The 5,598-nt window shown below is 44.5% G+C and overlaps 1 protein-coding gene across 6 annotated transcripts in view; it reads right to left on the bottom strand.

The window, feature by feature from the left end:
• Window positions 1-3,477, bottom strand: part of bt (projectin protein bent) — a 269,793-nt gene extending 266,316 nt beyond the window's left edge. For all 6 annotated transcript variants that reach the window (XM_080270134.1, XM_080270136.1, XM_080270137.1 and 3 more), the window contains exon 1: window positions 3,368-3,477. The gene's annotated coding sequence lies outside the window, so the exon portion shown is untranslated. The remainder of the gene's footprint in view (window positions 1-3,367) is intronic.
• Between the last annotated feature and the right edge of the window lie 2,121 nt (window positions 3,478-5,598).

The raw sequence follows: 5,598 nt of genomic DNA, 5'->3' as shown, positions 1-5,598 counted from the left end.
CCAAGTTGGAGTTAAAAGAGTATAGTTTGGCGAGACGTCTTTTGGGTTTTACAGATTCGTGACGTCATACAACAAGCGATTTATTTTGACTATGTTTTCATCTGACGGAACTGGCCTTTGGTTCCTTCTTCCTTGCATAAAAAAAACTCCTACTGTACTACTCCTATTCTAGTCAGTTATGGAAGCTCCCTAACACTTTTTCCTAACTGATTTATTTTAGCACAGAGCCCACTGATAATCCCTTGTGTGTTATTCTTGCCTTCCATGTTACGTAAAGTGACGTTATTAATAAATCGCTACGAGAAGGGTGTTAGGGAGCTAGGGGGAAGGAAGGAATGAGTCTCCTTGGTCACTAGGCCTTATTAACTTTAAGATAGCCCAGATTTTCGTCCTTTTGCACCTTATTTCACGCTAATCAGTGGCGAAAAGAAGAGACAATGCTATGGCTCTGCATCCTTTCCACAGCACTTCTTCGTGACTAGCATAATTTAATCTCTAGTTCCGGGTCAGAATGCAAGAGAGGGAAGGCAATTTTAGGCCAAGTTAGAGACAATGCTGTGGCTCCGCATCCTTTCCCGTAGCACTTCTTCGTGACTAGCATAATTTAATCTCTTGTCACAGAATTCAAGATGGAGAGAGGGCAATTTTAGGCCAAGTCAGAGCAAAAGGAGTATAGACAGGAGGTATACCTATTCTTTCCTATCCTCTCCGAGTCCAATAGTTTCCCCCCAGAAAAACTGAATTAATTTGCCTGGAGCTATACTCTTTTCACTCTAACTTGGCCTAAAATTGCCATCTCTCCGTCTTGAATTCTGAGCTTGATCATTAGACTAATATGATGCTAGTCACGAATAAGTGCTACGGAGAGGATGTAGTGCCACAGCCTTTATCTATCTGTCTGTCTATCTGTCTATTTATCTGTTTATCTATCTACTTTATCTATCTATCTATATATCTAATCACCTGTCTATCTATCTATCCATCCATCTATCTCTTTATCTATCTATCTATTTCTGGCACTGTGCTATGTGAAATAAGCTGCAAAAGGACGAATATCTGGCCCAAATTTAGATTTAAAAAACTAATGAGAGCAAAAATAAATGATAAAAAAGTCATTGTATTGCCAGTATGTGAGTCGGGTAAGAACGCTCCCTAACACCTCTCCCTTAGAGATTTATTTTTCCTAACACCTCTCCCTTAGCGATTTATTTTTGGGTATGGCTGGTTAATATCCTCTCGTGTTTATTAAGAGTATGGCGATGTTTGAGGGATTTGTATAACACAGAGGAGGAGAGTAAGGTGTAATAAGTAAAATAAATCGCTTAGGCACAGGTGTTAGGGAGCTTCATTAACCTACGAGATGTGTCCAAGGCCCACATTATCGTCAGGTAAGGATGCTCCCTAACACCTCTTCCTAAGCGATTTATTTCCCAAACTAGCCATTAATATCCTCTTTTTTGCCTCTTATATCAGTTTAATATTGATATAGATTGCATAAATAATACACAAGAATATAATAAAGAGCAGATACTGAAATAAATCGCTAAGGAAAAGGTGTTAGTAAGCTTCCTACCCGCACAGCAATTCCGCCCTTATTAGGACAGCCTATGGATATTTCCGTCGATCGAGGAAGCTCCCTAACACCTTTCCCTTAGCGATTTATTTTACTTATTACACTATGCTATTCTTTTCTGTGTTACTTAAATCCTTCCAATATCGCCATACTCTGCACTGGTAGCGTGCAAAAGGGATATTAACCAGCCATATCCCTGAATAAATCGCTAAGTATGAGGTGTTAGGGTACCTTTTGAACCGAGAGAGTACAAGCCAATGCAATGGCTGTACATCCTTTCCATATCACTTCTTCGTGACTAGCATCATATACCAGCATTATGCACTTGTTACAATTAGCCAGCCACATCCAAAAATAAATCGCTAATTAAGAGGAGTTAGGGAGCTTCCTTAGCCCCAAGTCAGATTCTGTCCAAGCATAATACGCAAAATTAAATGCTATGGGAAGGACAGCGAGATGGCAGCGGACAGGGCGATATGAAGGCGATTTGTTTGTGGCCACCCCTTACGGGATTAAGGCGTCTGGCTATATACGGAGAGATAGAAAAAAGCTGTTTGCGATTTTGCTTAACTAGTTCAACACTCGACTCATGTGATAGATAGATAGATAGAAAGATAGATAGATAGATGGAAAGAAGTTGTTTGGAATATCGTCTAATTAGTTCAACACTCGACTCATGTGATAGATAGATAGATAGATAGATAGATAGATAGATAGATGAATAGAACTGGTAGGGAACATGTGCTTCAGAGGGTTCACATGTTCACGAGATGACGACCCGAGGAGGTGTCACGACCCCCCCGACTCACAGGGTCGTCTTTTCATCTGTTTAGGGTACGACTACACATGCCCTAAATATGTGATCGCCAGGAGGAAACGAGGCTCCGGGGCGCGACCAATTTTAAGACTGATAATGCAGCAGTTTCAATCCGGTGCTTCGTTTCTTCTCGTCGATCACATGGTTCGAGACAGGTCACCGCCTCTTCCTTAGCGATTTATTTTCCATATTAATCATCGTCATTAATGGATTTTTAGCATCGAAGTAGATTGCATGATTAACACAGGATATCAGCTTGTCATTTATAATAATTTACTAGTCAGGAAGAAGTGCTACAATGATTCCTTCGATCTGTATACCCGTAGACTTGGTGGATCTTGAAATCTTGCTTATCATTTCATTTCTGCACATGGAAGGATGACTTTCTCCTGTTATTTTATTTTATGCAGTTTATATCAATGCAATAGTGACAAATTTCGGACACATATAAGAGAATAACCAGGTGAAATATGCAGACTAAATCGCTATGGAAGAGGTGTCACGAGGCCTCTGATGAGAATACGGGTCTGTGGTCTTAATACTGGCTGAGGTTTTGGTAGTCAGGGGGTGGGGGTGCAGGTGCTGGCCCCTCCGCTCAGCCGCCCACCACGATAACACTGAAGGGGGAGGGAGGAGGAGGAGGGAACACTTGCGGCCATGACGAGAGCTGAAGGAGGCGATGACGGGGGGGCCTGGCGGAGGGGCACGGCACAGGCACGGCAGCAGGCAACACACCACTTCCTCCCTTCCGCCACACACACACGGAGCAGCAGCAGCACCAACACTTACGCTGGGCACTTTACACTTAGAGAAAAATGGGTGTGCGCGCTCGGAACAACACTTGACTACTCCACTCTCTTCACGTACACTCGCATCAGCCGGCGAAACAGACTGGCCCAACTGACTGGCTAAAACTGACTGTCTGATCCCCCTCCCGCCCAGCCAAAGGAGTTAGGTTCTATGCGAGCCGTACACACCGTAAGCACTTGTGGTGGCTGGTGTCGAGCCCAGCGGAGGAAGGATAGCCTGTCGGGGATCGGACTGCGGGCTGAGGGGCGAGTGTCTTCAGGGCCCGGCTCGCCTGCACACACGTAAATGGCGACCCACCAGCCCTCGCTACCAGATACCTGCAGCCAGCCGGTCCCATCCAGCATGCCCACCACAGACACCAATATCCATTTTTACCTCACACGACAACATAACCCCAGCTAAACCCAATCCAACCCCTCCAAATCACCCTAAAAACCCCACTGGTGACCTCAGAACTACCCCAGAATATGAGGTTTGTACTGGATAAAGACACAGGAAGATGAGAATTTGGTGAAAGTGAGCAACCTGGCCCGTCACCCCCCCGCCTGCCAAAATGGGAGCGTCTCAGGGGCTATTTTGGTGGCCAGCTTCTCCGCCACCGACACCAAGTATTTGTAAACACGTTCTCCCAGGCCCCTCACCCTCCCACCTCTGCCTGCCCTGCCTCCTCGTCCTCCTCCTCCTGCATCTCCAACCACCATCATCAGCATAATCACCATCGTCATTTCAGTCTTTGTTCTCACTTCCTTCATCATCATCGTCGTCCCATCACTTGGCTGACTCTCCCGCTTCTGTCTACCCTTGCCTTCCCCTGCACCTCCAACCATTATCATCTCACTCCTTAGTCAGCCGTTCCATCTCTGTCTGCCCCCTACATCTGAGACCATCATTATCATTTCCAACCTAAGTGTCACCTCCATCATCATCATCATCATCATCATCGTCATTGATCCCACCTAAATGATCATCACCATTATTTCATCCCAACCACAGGTCTTTTAGCTGTCTGCATCGCGCACCCCATGCAAACAACGCATGCAGTCTCCTAGGTGCCATCCCTTTCTTTCGTTCACCATCACTCATCATCAACAGCTGCATCCTAATCCTAATTCTTACCTTCATCACTAACACCTCTACCAAAATACCCATCATCATCATCATCATCATCATCATCATCGTCACCATCTCATCACTTCTTTCCACCTTCGTCGCCATCATCATCATCATCATCATCATCATTCCAAGAACAAACCTTCCCAACTCTGCTTTCCTGATGCACCTTCCACTATATACACGACAGCAAACAGATCATGTGCCTTTCTCTCACCTATTTTATCATCTCAACTCTTTTAGAAGTAGTAATAGTAGTAGTAGTAGTAGTAGTAGTAGTAATAGTAGTAGTAGTAGTAGTAGTAGTAGTAGTAGTAATAGTAGTAGTAGTGGACCGCTGTCTTTCTTCCACAGGCCACCATACTTTCGGGAGATAGGGAAGGAGTTGAAGGACATTTGTATAATCAGGCAGCTCCACCATCCGATCATATCAGTGCCACCACGTGAAGGCGTCCGTCTCCAGGGTCACAGAGCGAGGTAGGATCCGAAAAGCAAAGAGCAAAAGAGAAAGAAAAAAAAAATAATGAGAGAACTATTCACATCATGGTCAGTAGGATGGGCCACCCACTCATTCACTCATTATTTAAGCTCCCGGAATCTTGGCTCCACCTCACAAGCAAGCTCATCGGTGCACATTTCTCTTGTATTTTTCACCATAGGCAGGAATAAACCGGCAAAGAGGAGGTGCTAGGGGGGACTTCAAAAAACCCTATCATGGCTTGCACAGTCAGATATGAGGGTAGTAGTTGTAGCAGTAGTAATGGTAGTGGAAGTAGTAGTAGTAGTAATTGTAGTAGTAATGTGGTAATGGTGACAGTAGTAGTAGTAGTAGTAGTAGTAGTAGTAGTAGTAGTAGTAGTAGTAGTAGTAGTAGTAGTAACCCCTGAGAGAAATACAATGATAAAAAACAGATGTCACACGAAGGAAAAAATTTTAGTCTGTCCAGGTGATGGCCAGGTGTAATCAGACTGGATGGCTGATTTGACAAGTAACCAAGGAGACTCATTCCTACCTCATCTACGCCACCACGACTTAGTATTCAGGGCGTGCGAGTAGGCCAGTTCCGTCATATGAAAACAAACTCGCGGGAGTATGACCTCGAGGTGAGAAATCGTCACCTGTTTTTCTCCTGCAAGGTCAAGAAAGGTCAAGGAGGCTGTGTTCTCGTAGACTTAGGGCGCTCACTATCTATCTGTCTATCTATTTCTCTATCTACCTATCTGTTTATCTATCTGTCTGTCTGTTTATCTATCTATGTGTGTGTGTGTCTGTCTGTCTATCCATATCA

The sequence above is a fragment of the Coenobita brevimanus genome, chromosome 39 (assembly GCF_032717465.1).
Source record: "Coenobita brevimanus isolate Jiangsu-jjx chromosome 39, ASM3271746v2, whole genome shotgun sequence".
Classification (NCBI taxonomy): domain Eukaryota; kingdom Metazoa; phylum Arthropoda; class Malacostraca; order Decapoda; family Coenobitidae; genus Coenobita; species Coenobita brevimanus.
The sequence above is the reverse complement of the archived record's forward strand: the minus strand, read 5'-3'. Positions and strand labels throughout refer to the sequence as shown.